This window comes from Eupeodes corollae, chromosome 1 (genome assembly GCF_945859685.1).
Source record: "Eupeodes corollae chromosome 1, idEupCoro1.1, whole genome shotgun sequence".
In the NCBI taxonomy this organism is placed as follows: Eukaryota; Metazoa; Arthropoda; class Insecta; order Diptera; family Syrphidae; genus Eupeodes; species Eupeodes corollae.
In genome coordinates, this window is record NC_079147.1 from 7,603,968 (window position 1) to 7,623,152 (window position 19,185).

Here is a 19,185-nt window from a genome sequence, read left to right on the forward strand (position 1 = left end):
ATTTTTGGAAAGATATTTGAGTCAAATAACAATTTTTACCAACATTTGTTAAATTCTCGATTTTGCTCAAAATGTTGGAAACAATATTTCTCATATGATAAAATAAGTTTGAAACCATAATCTCCAGTTGGTAAAAAGATATTTGAGTCGAAACTCAAATTTTACCAACTTTGAGTAATGTTTTTCTTTAGATTAGATTGGGTGGCGCAACAATCCTTTGGTAACTAGGGCCTAGTGACTTACAACTCTCAATAATTTCTGTGTGCGAGTAATGTTGTCAGGAATGGAGGGGACCTACAGTTTATATGCCGAATCCAAACGACTAATTTCAGAAAGCACTTTTTCATGACAAGAGTTAGTCTTGGAGAATTTGTCAATTCCTCGCAAGAGGCAGTACCCGTGAAAAGGCTAGATGGCATAGGCAGGGATCGAACCCAAGACCTCTGGCATGACAGTCCAACGCACTTACCATCATACCACGGGTACTGTAATGTTTTTCCTTAGGTTTTTATTTTTGTAAAAAAAAGCTGATAATTTGGTTAAAAACATTATTTTTGTTGCACAAAATTGTTTAAAAGATGAAATCATTTTTTGTTCGTAAAATTTTCGAGGTGACAATTTTTGTTTCAGTTTTTTTGATTTATAAAAAAAAAACGTTTATTGGATTTTTTTCCAAAAAATATGTTTGTGAGGTACCGCGTTACAATATATAATATGAAATTTAATTTAAGTCTCTAGCGTCATTGGGTCGTGAGATATTTAGAGTTGACCAACATTATCACCATTTTTTTAAGCTGCTACGGTAGAAAAAACCACCCACGCAATTTTCTTGAGAGCTCTTTCTGCATCTTTTTGCAATATGTATTTGAAGTCAATATCTCTTCTGGATCTTGAGATATGAAAGTATCGCCAACGTCTGGGCTTACAAACATACGAACAAAAGAACATACGTACACACGCACGCACAGATATCTCTCTAAAAATCTTTAATTTAGATTCTGGGGTTTTTGAAACGTCGAGAAAAGTCAAAATTTTCAATTCGATAAATGGGCCCGAATAAAATAACTTTCTATGGAAAGTTAATAACTTAATGGAACAAAGAATAACGTTTTTCACATCAGGAGAAATTGTGAAAAATCGAATTACAAGTTTGTTTACAAAAAATAAGAAATTAATTCCAAAACTGCTGAATTCTGACCAAAAAAACAATCGCTCAGGAGCTGTTAAATGATGTCAACGACTATCTAAGTTTGCTTGAAAGGGTCATAACTGGTGATGAAACATGGGTGTATGATGGTTATGATGTCGAAACCAAAGCACTATTGTCCACTTGGAAGCATCCAACGTCACCAAGAGCGACAAAAACACGTCAAGTTCGATCAAATGTAAAGGTTTTGCTTACTGTTTTCTTCGATTATAATGACATAGTGCATCAAGAGTTCTTACCACAAGGTTGTACTGTTACTAAGGAATATCACCTTGAAGTGATGCGGTGTTTGCGGGAGGCAGTCCGAAAAAAACTCTCAGATTTATGAAAAAACAATTCCTGGCTTTTAAACCACAAAAACGCACCTGCTCACTTGTCGATTGCTTGATTGTTGTCCAAAAACGATACCGTTGTCATGGCCCCAACCTTCATATTTACCAGATATGGCTCCTTATGACTTTTTCCTCTTTCCAAAGAAGAGACCCACCAAAGGAAGGTATTTTTTCTCGATTGGAGAAATAAAGGCCATATCGCTGAGAATCCTCAAGGAACATATCAAAAAGTGAAAATGAAGAGTGCTTCGAAGATTGGAAGTAACACTGACATAAGTGCACTATATCTGGGGGGGGATGTAAACGAATAAATAAATAATTTTTTGAAAAAACGAAAACATTGGGTACTTTTTGAACACTTTTTTGATTAAAAAAAAAAAAAAAACAATTCAATTCTTCGTTTTGAAATAACTTTTGTAGTAAGTGTGTTGATTGCTAAGCGATCCTTTCACATAAATGCTAAACATTTACTTATGTATACTCCAAGTAAAAGTTAACTTTGACCGGTGTCAAATACCAGGGCTATCAACTAAAATTCATTCTTAAAGTTGCATCCAGGCTAACAAACAAATTTTTGATTTTTTTGTTACCTTTCATATAACACATCATGAATAAATATATGCAACTTATACATTTATGTAAATTTCAACCTTTTTAAACAAAAAATGCAAGGTTTGTATTTGCTCTAAATTTCAACAAAATCAAACAAAATCAGTTTGACATCACAAAATTCATTGTAAAATAATATTGAGTAAAAATAAATATGAAACTTAATGAATTGTAAAAGTTCCATTGAAAGAATTTATATGAATCAAATGTAAACAATTTTTCATGCAGTTTTATTTTTATATAAAACAAAATAAACAAAAAAAAATAGAACATCTCATGACAATAAAGTCTTACAACAACCAAGCGATGAAATGTCAGATCGTAGAGCATTTACTTCCAAGAATTTATTATTATTAAGTTAGCTATGGAAATTTTTCTGAATGTTGGTAGGAATTTCTAAGAAATTATTTTTCTTTAGTTGAAAATTTCCATGAAAACTTCGTTGCATTTTTTTTTTACTTTTGTATGAGCTATTTGACACTACAATGCTTATGAAGGTAAGACTTAATTAAATTCTAGAACAGGTAGAAAGTTGAAAAATCCTTTCGAAAGGGATTTTCAAAAAGTCTTGTTTATGAAAAGCATCGAAATACATTTACATAATAAAAGAGAGAATATAATTTCGAGAGTTTATTGATTGTCCCCGAAATTGAAATATCGAAAAATAATATTTGAGTTCAATCTACTCATTTATATGTATGTACATATGTACATCGAAATAAGCATGATCTTAAAAAGCTTTAAAAAACTGTTTTGATTAGTTTTTCACTTGTGTAATTGCACCCTTATAAGAAATTCCTACATTCAAGGACATCAAGCCAAAAAATACAAGTACGAAAATCGTCTCGAGGTCGAACTTAGTAATTTAATAATTTTGTTCTATATTTAAAGTTATGAATTTATAATTTTTTAAAAGGATAAAAGTTAAGACAAGAGTTGATTAATATAAACGACATAATTAAGAAGGATGGTTGTGAAACTCATTAATATTAATTAAAGAATGTAAGTAGGTACACAAGAAAATGTTCATTTACTATGTTTTGAACTTTGAACCCATTGAGTTTTCAAGAAATAGATAGAGATATGTACATACATACCTACATATTGTTTCTTAATTAGTAATAGTTTATTAATGTGACCCAACATTTGTTCTAAATGTAATTTTAACATTCATGAAATAAAGTTAGTTTTTAATACGATGTAAGCATAATAAATAATATTTTGGGGCAGAACTAGTTTTGTGATATTTTTTGTAAAAACGTTTAAATAACAACTTGGGTACATATCCTCGTCTTGAGCCTTAAATATACCAAACCAACATTTTTAAAGTCTAATAATTGAATAATTGATAAACTTGAAATATTTTTAAATGAAGTAAAAAGGGCTTCGAGATTTTAGGTTGAAACCGTTTTCTAATTCAAACACAATTTCTAGTAATTTGTATATCGATTCCCAAACCTTTTTGTCTCGATGATGTTATACTCGTAAATCAAATTAATTACAACTCTTTTTAACTTCCCATAGGAAGTTTTTGTAATCAGTCCAATTTGTCAAATTGAAAACATTTCTCGACGTTTCAAGATTCCTAGAATCTAAATAAAACATTTTAAGAGAGATGTTAGTCGTATGTCCATACGTTCGCGACGTTTTTTACGTCATCCATAGCTCAAGAACCAGTAGAGATATCGACTTCAAATTAATTTGGTTTTACCTGTAATAATTCAGAAAGGTTCAGGTGAACCTAAAATACCTCACGAACCAATAACGCTAGAGACTTGAATTAAATTTCATATTATATAACATGACGAAGTTTCGTATAACCTGTATATTTTTGGAAAAAAATTCCAAGTAGGTAACGGTTTTTTATAAATCAAAAAAACTAAAAAAAAATGAAAATTTTACGAAGAAAAAATGATCTTATCTCCAAAACAATTTTGTGCGGAACTTAAATAACGTTTTTAGCATGTGGTAAAGTTTTGAAAAAAAAAATCAAATAGGGAGTTTTTTTATAAAAAAATAAAAACCTAAGAAATACATTACTCAAAGTTGGTAAACATTAAATTTCAACTCAAATACATTTTCAACACGTTAAGACATTGTCTTGAAAATTATTTTATCCACAAAAAAATATTATTTTCGACATTCAGTAAATTTTGTTTAAATATCCCATATTCCGTTTTTTCTTAAAAAAATAATATCTACGAGAAATATAGTACTCAAATTTGATAAAAATTTCTGTTCAGTTTTCGATATCTCGTAAACAATAGAAGATATTGACTTCAAATTAATTTCATTCATCCAGCTTGTCTCTTTTATATAAGAAATAAAAACTTTTAAGAAATGCTACTTAAATTGGTAAAAATTGGTGTTCGACTAAAAATCCCATTAAGAAAAATAGGTTTTTAAATCAAACTATTTCATCATATACAAAATATTGTTGGTAATTTTCAATTGTTTAAGAATAATTCAACTGATAACTTTGTCAGCAAAACACGAAAACCTGCAAACCTTTTAAGAAAGAGAAATCTACAGACGGGATGGGAAGTTAACAGTGTGGGTCGCATCCCACACCTTTTTTTAAAGTAGAATCATTTTTTTTTTTGAAAATATCACGCCAAATTAAACAATATAAAACTAAATTAAAGTAGCAAGCGTTATTGGTTCGTGAGATGTGATAAAAAAAAACCCCACTCAATTTTTTCGAGAGTCCTTTCAGCATCTTTCTGAATTATTATTCGTATAACAAAATTTATTTGAAGTCAATATTTCCACTGGTTCTTGAGATATGCACCACGAATATTGCTTTCCGAACATATCTCTAAAAATCTTTCATTAAGACTCTAGAGACCTTGAAAAGTCGAGATATATAAACATTTTCAATTCAACAAATCGGACCGATTAGGTTAGGTTAGGTTAGGTTAAAGTGGCTGTCCACGATGAAAACGGACACACTAAAGCCAGTTTAATGGCCTGTTGTGATACCACATGAATCTTGAAGCTTTCTCCTAAGATCAATTTAACCAGTTTGAGTCACTTTGACTTTATTCAACATATTCCTCTTTATACCTTTCTCTAAAGCAGTCCACCATACTGCCACACCGTACATTAAAATCGGTCTGATAACCAATGTGTATAGCCAATTCGGGGTTGTAAGTCCCATTTATTACCAATAGCTTTTTTGCAAGAAAAGGGAGTTACAGTAACTTTTTTGACTCTTTCCTGTACATTGCGTTTATAATTTAGTTTTTTATCTAAAACAAGACCCAGGTAGTTAGCCTTGTATGAGAATTTTAATTGGACCAATTAAAAATATCAGGAACATTTTTTGTCTACAAATAAATAAATCCAAGAGACTTTAATCTCGTATTACTCCCTAATTCAGATATTCACAAATCCATGCAATCCATTTTTGCGTCCTTAACCATGGTTTATGAATGATTGGCTCAAAAGTGTTGTTATAGTTTTAAGTTGTTCATCAGATAAATCGAGCCCTTCCCGCCATTTTATCGTAAGTGACATTTTCAATAAAAAAGAAAACTTAATTATTAAAATTTTCTAATAACACGTAGAGCCTTGTAGGCTATTGTCATTTATTAACTTAAGCATAATTAATAATTTCCAATACCGACTATGGGAACAAGTTGTTTCAAGGACCAGCAGTAAGCTTTCGATTTGTCGTTTACGATAAAATTTATTTTGGCGCTTATGATAAATTTGCGGGAAGGGCTCGAAAATAACTGAATTTTTATTGCCAAATTTTTGTCTGGGCCCATAACCTACATTTTGTATATTGACCTTTTTTACTTTATAAATATTTCTATTTCAGCCAATATAACTACTTGCAAGAAATTATAAGCAAGATGTAATAAAAGAGGATTTCAAATTTTATATTACTTAGATCAGTAGTTAAGTTTCTTAATTTTAAACGAAAAAAGAATTACATTTGTTTTATATCATAAAAGAAATGAGACATTAAAAATATTTCTACGCTATCTAGGAAAAATTGAAACCCATTTTCTTCCGACAGCGTTTGTCCAATATCACATAATTTATCTAATAGCACATTTGTAAGCACTTTTTTCTGAACTTCCGGACTCGCAAGGCCATAAATCAGGGACGAACGCAGGTAGGGGTTTGGGGAGTTAAATACACAGAGATGCTCTATTTCGTATTATTTGTTATGGTAAAAAATGCAAAAATTGAAAACAGAAAATAAAGTTGTTGTATTCGTTTTTGAAACGATCTCACGGCCACTCATGACACATTTGAATACATACAAATTTATGTTAGCTTTAGCTGTATATTAAAAAAAAAACTTTTAAGTCAATTTCTTCAATTGTGACACTAAAAAATATTTTAAAACAAAAACAGCAACCCTGTTTGCTTTTTTAGCGTTTTTTCCCTATTTTTCAAGAACAAGAATCAAATTAATAACGAAAGTTACGTGATGTCTTCTAAATTCAATATTATTTTAAAATTTGAATGCGTTTCTAAATTTAAACACACCTTAATGTAAGATACAAAACAATATGGGGCAATAGTTAGGTATATTTTAAACCCAAGTCTATATTAACTGGAGTCCAAATTTAACATATATAGGTTAAAGAATTTTCCAGATCTTTGAAGTTCAAAGCATATTCTAATACAATTTTAAAAAATTTCACTTAAACCTATACACAATGGCATGTAAAGGGTAACAAATTGCGTTAGCTGGAGAGCCAAAATCTTTGAAACCTTTTAAACTATTTTGCTTGCTGTTAGTTGAGAAATTTTATGAAGTCAGGCTGTTGGTTTTAAGACTTGAAAGCACGCAGGTAATGGTAAACATTTAATGAATTTCGAATCTACATACAATATCTAGAAGGTCAATCATTAACTTGACAGTTTTTTTTTTCTCGAATTGATACCTTTCATGCAAATCGTCTTCATCTATTTCAAAGGGGTCCAATTGGGTTAAGTAAAGCTTTTTTTGTTAGTTGGTAGCATTCCAACATCCAGCAAAATATAAAAATATTGATATATGATTAAGTCTTTTGACATTTTAATTTTTGATTTTAAATTTTCAAATAAAATGTCTCGCAACTAAACTTACTCAGTCAGTTTGCTTATTTTTGACGTTTAATAGATTTAGAAGCAGCTAAAACATGGCTTCCGTCGTATTTACCTAAAGACTCCAGATTATCGTTTTAAAATGGGTTAAAATTGTTTATGAATAACATAAACTGAAGTGTCAAGGGCCTATGAAAAATCTCACCTCATCTCTTTGTTTTTTTTTAGTACCTACATATATTAAATAGTGCCAAAAAAAACTTGACATTTATAATAAAAAAATAGTATAATATATATAATTATTTCTAAAATTAGCTCTAAATTGATAAATGTTACATATCCATATTTTCTATTGAATTTTATTGAAAAAACTTATCCCCCAGAAATTGACTAACTAAAATTCAAATAAAATATTTGAATAGTTTCGTTATTTTTGTTTTGTATTAATGTTCATTTTTTTCTTACAATTGCGTTTTTCTTTTTAAAATGACAACTTTTTAAAATCTTAAGTTAATTTTCTAAATTTAAACAAAACAGTAGTATTGTTATTTATTTCTTTCTCTTTATGTTCACTTCAATTCTCACGATTATCTTTTTCTGTCAAAATGACACTAAATTTGTCATGTTTTTGAAAACTTAAGAATATTTTCTTCATTTTTTCAGCACTCAGCGGACAAAATCGTTTCCATCTGAAATAAATTAAAAAATGATAAGAACTTGAAAAAAAATCATTAAAAGAACTTTAATCCCAAATCAAAATTTAAATTAATATAAATCAAATAACAGTGGTTGTGTCTTACAAGCAAAACAAAAACAAAAAACAACAATTAAAGAATGTTTATTTATTCATGACGACATAAGCAGAATTGAAAATTTAAGTTTCACATGTGTATAGAAAAAAACAAAAACGAAAAGGTTTAAAAATAAAAAAACAACAAAATATTTTGTTGCTCTTTAAAGTGAAAAAGCAAATCCACCTTTTTATAAGTGAACATAAAACTTAATTACAAAACAAAAATAATAATAATAATAATTAATATATATATAGAAATAAATGTAAAAATTAACACACACTACAAACTAATCTTTTACTAACTGTCTTTGAATAAATATATAACAAAAAAAAAATAAAATTAAAAATTCTGAATCTCTCGTGTGGTTGTGAAAATAAGTTGTATAGCTAATTAAAACAAAATACATATTACTAACAAATAAAAACATTTAAAATATATATCTATATATATTTTTAAAAGCAGTCATAAAATTTTATTATACATAAATATATATATATACATATAGAGAAATGAAACTATAAGAAGTGTTATATACGTATGTAATATATTACCATGTGCTATAACTGCTCTATGATTAGAATAGTACTCAAGTAAATAAAAATCGAATTGTTGTTGAAGTAATAGTTTTTAAATTAAAATTAAAAAACAAAAACAAAAACACACATCTCAATCAACCGTCCTCTATACAAAGTGTTTAAAATTTTGAAAGAAAAAGAAAATCAAATTGTTTAATGGCAGAAAAAACGTTACTAATTAAAAAAATATGCAAATAAAGTTTAAGAACAAAATAAAAAACATCACATTTTCTAATAAATACTTTCAATAACCTAAATCTAGAATTAAATGTTTACAAAAAAAAAATAATATAAATATATATTTAATATGTGTGTAAAAAATAATAAACAAATAAGAGAACTGTAGTAAAAGTAGTGCTCATGTTACATAATTTTCATTGAATGTTTCGTATGAAGTAAATCACACTTTTGGATTATCAACAAGAGAAGTAATTTTTTTAAAAAGATTAAAAGAAAAAGTCAAACCTGATTAACTTTAATGTTGAAAATCAAATGGATATAAGGAATAAGATTGATTAACATTTAATTTAAGGAAAACAAAGGTATGTAAGAAAATAATTAAGTAGATATTTGTTTACAGTAGTTTTTATCCAGTAATCAATTTTGAAACAAAAACCTTTTTCTTAAAATATTTGTCTGATAAAATGATAAGAAACTAATCTTTTCTATAAAAAAAATAAAGAATTTGTTTCTTTAAATAGAATGTCCAGTGAAATTCATGTATGCATTTTCGAACAGTATGTACCCTGCCTTACAAAAACCTTACTCGTTATATTCTAATGAATACCCCCGACGTCTTATTGAAGGTCTTAAAAACTCAATGCATTCAGATCTCTGTCATGTACTTTCCGAAGAGTAAAAAGAGTTTTAAACTCCATAATAGATTGCTACCAGAAAACTATTTTGTATACCTTCCTATTGACTTCCTACACATTCTCTACATCGTTTTGGAGAAAGTAAGATTTTTGCACTTTATATTTCAAAAACGTTTTATTGAGTTCGGAATTAGGGGCCTTACTATGTAACTTGATTCTACAATAAAATAGTTCGAATTCGAAAAATTGGTACTATGTATGTATTTGATTACTTTCGAACCAACGAGAATCGAATATTAGTTCTAGTGGTGCCAACTATATTCTTATGAACTTTAAAATTCAAAACAAGGCAAAATCGAAAATAATCACTCTACATCAAATAAAAAATCCGTCTTTAGAAAGACCGTAGCTCTTGAGAAAACTAAAACAAAAGTATATATTTTTAATTAAGAATGCGTTCGAATATTCAAACGTGTATAGAGGGTATACTATTTCCAACATTTCGGCCGGCATCTCACTAATAAATGCTTAAATCGCACGATCTAGGCGGCCAATTGACAGGTCTCGAACGTGAAATAAATCCATTTTCGCGCAAGTTGTGTGGCATGTGGCACCGTCTTGTTGAAACCACATGTCATGCAAGTCAAGCTCTTGCAATTTGGGTAAAAAAAAGTTGGATATCATCTCACTGCAGCGCTCACTATTCACAGTTACGTTACAATTTGCATCATCTATCCATTTTGCTTTTCATATTTGTTTTCAGATTCAAACCACTTTTCTTGGAATGTGATAAGCTCATTAATTGCATTGTACAAAGGTGAATAAAACAACACTGTCTTGTATCGGTACTCGCACTTGCAATAATAAGACTGGACATCTCTATATGTGTGTCACCAAGAATCTCTAGAAGAACGATCACATACTCGATATTACCAAAAATACCGCAAGATTTTTGGGATCTCTAAGGCGATGGAAGACGTTTATATCTGTTATCTACAAATGTTAATTACGTCCAAAGCTTGAGTATAACTCCCATCTCTAGGCTGGTGTGCCTGCAACTTCCTTAAGAATGTTGAAAAGTATTGAAAGTGTAGAGCATTTAAATTGATGGATGAGACTTCAATACGTATTAACTTTACGTCCCATGAACATTTTCGTAAATTATCTTGTCTCATCATTTTCAAAGTTATTTTAACGGTTTGTGCTCTAGAGATAAAGCCAACTGCTTTCCTTGAATTAAACAGTTCAATAGTAACACTCACGATCTTAAAAATGCCCTTATATCCTTGATCGCAACTTCAGTCCTAATGTCAATTACAGATATTTATTCTTTAGCTGTTCTACGCGAATGCGGAATGCCTTACCACAGTCTGTCTTTTCCAGTCATTGCAATATTCAGGAATGCAAAACCAATGTGCACCGAGATCTCCTTTCTAGCCCTCTATCCCTCACATTGTGTCTCTGCAACTTTTGTTTAAAAAATCTCATAAAATATTCAAACTTACATTTTAAGGAAGAAACAACTTATTAATCTAAACGTTATATAGTTGATTATGAAAAAAAAATTCAAATGACTTTTGATCTGCTTTTGAAATATCAATTGTTAAAAACAGGTCATTGTAATCTCTAATCATACACAAGAAACAATCGACTTTACTTTAGATTAATTCTTTTGAAGGTTTGTCATACTAATTTGCAACATAATTCTTAAATTCGTTAACATAACATTCGTTTGAAACTATAGAAGCATTTTTATAAAAAAAATAATCAATGAATCTATTCTGAATATTTTGAACTTTGGAGCCTGGTATTTAAGGCTTTATTTTTAAGGCTCTTAAAAATGAAATTTACAGGTGGCCACCGTTGAAAATTTCGTATTTTTTTCCAGCATATATAAGCCTATGTCGGGTAGCGCCACCTTAAGTATATAAACCTATGTCGCCAAAGTCATCACTAACATTCTTTATAAAATGACGAAGAGTCTTAAAAAAAGACCGGTTTATATCAAAGATTTGAGGTAATGTTATAAGAAGGGGATAAATCTTGCGATCGTACTAACCACTATAAATCACCTGTAAGCGAGATGAGCCGTTTGAGAAAGTGTTCACGAAAGAGATTCATTGATTTCAAAATCCTGTAGAGGAAAAATATCCTCAATAATTTTGAACGTATATGTTAACGTTCTTTCTGTTTTTTTTTTGCCCCTAACTGTTCAGGAAGTTCCTTTACGTTTTTTTTTTAACAATTCCGATATCCCTAAGCTTAAAAAAATCAATTTCCGATCTGTCATACGACCTGAAGGTGCGCTAAAAGTTTTTCGAATTTACAATGAGTTGCGATGGTCGGACAGCTGAAAGAAAACTAGGCCTCCAGGCAAACGTGCGATCTTGATTTTTCCACCCTTTGTTGATACTGAACTAATCATAACAACAACCTTAGATAATGTGATTTCGAACGCGAGATAAACCAACACTTTACTATTAAAGTTCTGTCATTTTTGTCTGATTCTAGCAGTTTTAACAATAATTTTAGTACAAATAAACAGAATAGTGATTTGTAATAAATAAACTTTAAAAATGTTGGTAAAAAAAGGGTCATATTAACTTGGAATGATGTTAATTTTTAGTAAACTCTTTCTTTCTTCATGCCAATGGTATTTTTGATATATTGTATGCGGTCTTTAACTGTATACCTTGCAACTCCTTTGCGGCAGAAAAGCGACGGTTTATCGACTTAAAGAGAACTTGTTCCCAAGTTATTTTGCTATAATTTCTTTTGTACAAGTATACATAAATGCCTTTTTCAAAGCGTAAAAGCTTAATTTCTGATATTTTTATGGGGTCGCCGCTTATGTTTTTGGAAATATTTAAACACATTTCCTCAAAAAGCAACTTTAAATCGTTGAAGTAATTATAGTTTAATTCCTTAACTATGAAAGCATTTTTTTCCTTTTTTGATGTTCTTATGATCGACACACATTGGTCTATAACCTTTCAATAACACTATGAACGCCATTCATTCTGTGTGTAACCTCGAATAAGAAATGTATGTGTTATGGACTTTATTGAAAAATTTTCTACTGCACACAAATACATTCCAATTTTAAACCTGAAATCAAAATCTAGTCAAAATTTTACTATTTTTAGAAATTTTAAGTATGTAGTTGTTTCACTGACCACCACAGTTGTCGGTGTAAATCACAACGTCTGCACTTGGACGAGTGATCGATAACTCTTGAAGAAACATAAGCACGCAAGATCATATCTCGTTTGAACCTATGTTGCCTAATACCTCGTGCCAGAAATAACAAACAGTTTGATCATTTTTCATCTCCCATACCTGCAAATTGAAAACTAAAAACATTTTAGCATCATTGAAATGTTACGAGTATGGAGGTATTACTTATTTTACTTACAGTCAAATTGTAACAGTTATGTCTTGATTTATAAAAAAAAGCTGATGATTGTCCATGTGTGTTTTCTTTGTCGTTGGTCTTTTCAACCCGATTTAATTTTTTCCTGCTGGTTTAGTTTGTAAGAGCCTTCTAACTGCTTCCTTTCCTCTCCTGTTGAATATTTAAAGGCTTCGCAAATGTCGCACTGATCCTTTTTTGGTGCGAAGAATCGAATATTAAATTCATTATTGAATATCCTTGCGTTTGCATCATAATCATAACTCACAACGTTTTCTTTGGAGGGAAGTTCGATCCGCTTTATAATGCATATTACCTATACATTTCAGCAATAGACAGCCCGCGGTCTATAAATTCCCTTGAAGTCTGAGCCTCTAATAGTGAATTTCGATTTGTGGAATGGAGTTTATGTGGGCGCTTAAATAGATTGTTTTTTTCACAAACAATGGAGCAACTAACACTTGTAAAAAAAAAATCAACAGAAAACTGCCATAACGTGTACTTACGACTTTGTTCCACCGAAAATAATATGACAGTACAAAGACATATTTGCCCTCTGGGCACAAATAGAACAATTTCAATTAGGTCTTTGTTTTATTGGAAGCAAATATACCTTTTTAAGAGTTGTGGCATACTAAACTGAGAAAATTCAAAATTTTCAATAACGTAGTTGTACTACCGTAGGTGCGATGGTTAAATATAGTATCCAAACAAAAAATTTGAATATTAGAAACACACGAATGTACACAAATTGTAAAACGGACGACCATTGATTGTACTATTATAGCCAGCATAATTTTTGAAGAAATATGAACCAATGATTCCCTCTGTTCCCTCTGAAGATGTAATTGTGTGAAGTATCAACAATGGCTTCTGGATCACTGCAAATATGTTAGTTTTACTTATTTTATGTCAATTCAAGTAAAAATAAGCTTCATAGTGGAACAAAATTTACTTGTGAAAATCGGAATCAGGGTCCATTTCGTTTTTGGCGCATTATCCTACGGTGTGCCGCGTTTAGTGATCGTTTGACTTCAATTCTTTCCCAAGTTGTGAGCTAGCAATGCAAGATCCTTCCATAAAATCTTACATAATGTGGATGGGCACACCTCCTATTATTGCGCACTTAGCTGAATGGACTCATTCGGGTCTTCTCCGATACTCGGCTAAACAGCATCATAAGTCTTTTGTGCTCACTATGTGACGTTACTGATTATGCGCTTTATCCACTAGAGCAGTGTTTTTAACGTCTTTTTAGGTGGAAATTCCAAAAGGATGAGAAAATACTTCAGTTAAACAAACCAATAAAGTTAAAAATGGTTTATTAAGAAATATAATAATTAAAGGAAATATTCATTTGTGTCAAATAAACAAAAAATAAAAATAACCTAGGAGATATAATCCATCTTAAATATTTGTATCAAACTAACAAAAAGTTAGTCATAATGTAATAGTTACGCTTGTTTTTCAGAAATCAATTCCTCCCAACTTTGATCCGTTTTTGCTACATTAAGAATAAAATCATTTTACAAATTTAAACGATTTCTTTCCTTACTTTTAATTTTGGCCAGTGATGTAAATGTCAATTTGCAGAGGTACGAGTTGGCAAATGGAATCAAACACTTCAAAGCCTCTAATGTTAACCCAGGATATTCTTATTCCCTTTTTAACCAAAAGGTATCCAAATTAAGAGATTTAAATTCCAATTGCAGCATTCCATCGGCAGATAGATCCAGCAGACTTTCCTTGAACTTGATTGCCAATTTTGCCTCCTTTTAAAACCGGATTTAAGATCCACCTTGGCCCAATATTCTTCAATATCTCTTAAATTGTGAAATAATGACACATTTCATCTTTCAACTTTTCTAACACCATTTTCATACCTGGTATAAATTCCTTGATATTTGTCTCACATCCGAATTCTTCAACAAAAGATTGTGTCGAGGAAAATGAATCTAAGTGGTTTTGATTAAGAGACGATGATCGAAATTTCAATTTTCTTTGTAAAGTCATGGATTTTTTCATCCTGCCCTTGAAGACTTGTATTCAAGATGTATAAGCAGAAAAGTTCGAGATGTCAAAGTTAAGATGTATGAAAGAATAGCTCTATAGACTGTTGCCACATTATTTTGATTAAACAAAATTCGTGTTATCGAAGTTTCAGCTATCGAAGTTCGACGGTACGGAAAAAAGTAATGGATTGCGGGGTTGCGAAATATTTCTTCGTGTTAAAGGATCCGTTTCATATAAAAGGTTGAAAAACACTGCACTAGAGTAAACTTGGAACGAAACCGATTTATGATTGCTCTGCTGGTCGATTATGTCGGCCGAACCTTTTTTTGGTAGTAAATTTGCACGATTTGTAAGCTTTGTTCGTAATAAAATGGCAAACCAATCTAAAAAGAAATCAGACTCCGAAATTAGTGTTGTCGTTATGAAAGCCACACTTCTTAAAAACAAACACTCGTTTCAAGACAATGCTTTTTTAAATTATCCGTTCTGATTCTGCATATAGACTATAGGTGCACTCGATACTTCACAATATCCTCACTCAAGAAAGGGTAAAAGATGCAAGTCCCTGCTTTCTCCTGAGCTGTAGCGCCAACAGTTTTTTTTTTATTGAATTTCAGTTTTAGTCATAAAAAGACAAATACAACAATAGTGAAATAAGATAATTCGAAATAATAAAAAGTGAATGGTAAAAAAAAATTAGATAGAAAAAATGGCCTTATTTGACCATACTCAAGTTATTGATTGTCTCCTTGACACAACTTCAATGTCCGCACTGAATTTGTTCAACACGTGTCTAATATCACATCTAAACGTTCTTAAAAAAACAACCGAACCCGTCATAGAAACTATATGAGATAGCACACTTCTTAGTATTCTCAAAATATTTCTTAAAATATCAATTGAATATATAAATTTTAAATTTATTAACATTCCTCGCTGGCATTTATCCTCAACTAAAAAAACACAATTTAACTCCAACTGCTAAATTAAAAATATAATAAATTAATGAATTTTGAATAGTATCGTCTTTTGGAAACCTTTTATGCGCGTTTCTTCGACAAATTTCTTTCTTTCTTTTATTAATAAAATATCATTCGGGCGTTGATAATAGCGCTTTCCATTGGTTAACAAATCTGTTTGACGCCAAGTGTCACTATTCACTATCCTAACCAATTTATCTCTTTGTCCTTTCTCCGTCCGTTCCATCTTGAATTGCTTAAATATTCTATACAGCCCCTGATTCCAACCCCTCCAAGAAAAGAAAACAAACTTTCTTCTATTAAATTTAATAAAACAACTCATTCATTTATTATATTTTGTCACAACAAGAAACACTGTTGATTTATTCCTTCTGTTAAAATGATAATTCCAAATAACAAACCCACGCGAAAAATCATCAACTCGCAGAAAATTTATAAACGGACCCAGCTGTGCAAAGAAGATTTTCCGCATGTATCTGTCAGATTACAGAGCAACAACCATCAATTCTTTTCTTTTTCCTGTTTTTCCTGAAAGCAAAAAAAGAGAGTTACGTAAAAACAAATAATCAAATAACCAAAAAACCAAAGTGATGGTGCGGTTTGTCAAATGCAGAAATTGTATTTTTAACATCACTGAGATGTCCCAAAGGTGGAATAGGAATTAGACTGAAGTTTAATATTTTGATTGATGTAGAGTAGACTGGGTTTCGCAGGTAAAGTGACACATTTCCTCCTATATAAAATGTATATTGTATCTTATACAGGTGTACAAAGTATGTACATGTTGAACGAATCCTGTGACAGATAAACATACCTCCATTTTGTTTATTTTAGTCTGATTGATGTTTGTACAAAATGAAATTTAAAACAACATAGGCACATAGACTTGAAAATAGGTAGGTAGGTGGGCTATAGAATGCTGATGCCGATGCCGATGCTGAAGCCTCTTCCATATCCAATTGTTTATTTCAGTTTAATTACAGTACACGAGTATGAACCAACCTTACTATTGAAACTTATACGAGTGCTTTTCTAAATGATTGAAAAGAAAAACAAAGGAGCCTCTTAGACTCTTAGCAAAATTGTCGAGGTTGACAAATTTAACATTTAATTGTTACCTTCGAGTACTTTGATCATACTAAAAAGAAGTTTTTGATTAAAATGTGTTGTAAGGTTTTATGGGGAACGAACCAATGTGATGTAAATACGCGCATGAAATGTTTTTAACAAGTTCACATTTAAAGAGGGTAGATATTTGATTTTTTAATGAGTTAACTTTATTTATTTGTGGAATTGTCAATAAAATGGAAACAAACTATTTTACGTACACATGCAAGGAATAAAAAAACTAAACGGTTTGGAACGCGCTAAGCGCTATTTCGTAAGAAGTGTGTGTTGGGGGTTATGGGGTTTGGGGTAGTTACATTATTGCAACATTTTATTTAGACCCTTATCTTATTGTTTCTAAACAAAGAAACGGAAGTATTTTATTTGTACTAAAGCTTTCATCAATTTTCTTAGCTTTAATCAAATGTTTCCTTTATATGCTATAAGGTAAAATTTAGAAATTGTTATTTCAATTGACTTTATTTCTTAAATGTTCATACACATTAAGACATATTGTCTTTAAAAATAGATACGAGCTTTAAAATTTTAAAATTTACAAGTTTCGAAATTAACATTTTTAGCATTATTGTGATGATCTTCAAAGGTTAAATAAGAATACAAATTTTAAAAGTTTTGTAAGACCAGTTAACCAAAATAAATTATCAAATAATTTGAGAATTTAGAAAAAACCTTTATAAGAAGAAAAGAATATGATAAATAAAACAGTTAAATAATAAAGAGCAGTTTTTTAAAGAAAGATGCTTTCGAGGCTGGGAGTTATGATTTTAAATATTTTTTCTTTAGTATTGTAGCACCATTTATTTCACTTAAGGGGGTATTCTGGTCAAGAAATAAAAAAAATCGATTTTTTTTTCTTTTCAAATATTCATAGTTTAACTATTTAAGAATATGTCTAAGAGAGGATTTTCCCAAATTCAAATTATTTTCGGAGAAATCCAAATAGGTTGGGCTGCAACTAATAGAACAGAAGACATAATGGGGTATTTCAAACGCGTTTTTCTCAGAACTGTCTTTTTGAATCTGATACCCACGATTTCTCAGGTTTTGCGAAACCGATTTACTAAAAATTTAAAGAGAGTCTTCATAAGAGACTTGTCTACGTCCGGAACTACAGCCATCTCCAAATTTTTATTTTTACTATTCTTAACAAATCGAAGAATGTTCAAAAGAGTGGTAAATTTTTTTTTTATTTTTAGGCAGTCGCCATTTTGTAAAAAAAAATGTTTGTAACTTTTCCGTTGTTCCAGACATTGCGACATTATTGTAGATTAATAATCTTTTTTAGTTTTTGATTTCAGATTTCTAGGAGAGTTAAAATCGTGGGTATGGTCACGCACCAAATTTTTGAGACGCACCACTTTATCAGCTGATAACTAACGGAATTTTGATTTTTTTTTACTTTTTTTTTGTATGCTTCTAATGTGAATAAATTCTAATGTATAAAAAATTGATGGTAAAATTGTTGCTTGCTACAGCACTTCAAAAATTACCTAAAATTCATGTCTCTAGACCAGAATACCCCCTTAAGTAATGAGGTAAAAAGTTTAAGAGATGTGTAAACTATACAAAGAACTGACGATCAAATCTAAGATAGCGTAGTTGTGTCATAATTCGAGTTCTAAGGGATGAGGCCGTACTTATTACATATCTAATGCATTGGGGTTAATTGGTCAAGAGAAGGGTAAGAAACTTAAAATAGTTTCCAAGGCTTATATTAAGACCATACTTTAAGAATTTAGAGATTACTTATATCATATCTGAAAATAAACATTTTCGTCCTTAACTTGGATATGCTTCACAAGTATTGACTTAATTGACGTATTGACTCTTATGATCTGCCTCCCTATGAACGTCGTATTTAGCTTCTTCAAATGTTATTTCTACTTACTTACTTTAGTTGGCGATACAGCGCATTATGCTCCTGGGCCTCAAGTAATAACTTTCGCCAGCTTACTCAATCTCGGCCTCAACTTGATCACTCCACTGAACATTTTGGTTAACCCTTAATATCTTACGAACCAAAAACGCTAGAGACTTAAATTAAATTTTATATAATATATTGTAACGTGATATCAAAGAAATATATTTTTTGAAAAAAATTCATTTAATGTTTCTTTTATAAATCAAAAAAACTGAAAACAAAATTTGTCACCTCCAAAATTTTACGACTAAAATATGATTTTATCTCCAAAACAATTTTTGGAACGAAGAATAATGTTTTTGACATCTGAAGAAATGTTGGTAAAAATCGAATTGACAATTTTATTTACA

General features: G+C 30.3%; 1 protein-coding gene across 6 annotated transcripts in view; it reads left to right on the top strand.

Annotated features, from left to right (window-relative positions):
• Positions 1–19,185, top strand: part of LOC129938832 (uncharacterized) — a 124,220-nt gene that overhangs the window by 12,400 nt on the left and 92,635 nt on the right. For 2 of the 6 annotated variants that reach the window (XM_056046625.1, XM_056046624.1), the window contains exon 2: positions 7,861–9,108. The exons of the other annotated variants lie outside the window; for them this stretch is intronic. The gene's annotated coding sequence lies outside the window, so the exon portion shown is untranslated. The remainder of the gene's footprint in view (positions 1–7,860; positions 9,109–19,185) is intronic. 6 annotated transcript variants of the gene reach the window in all.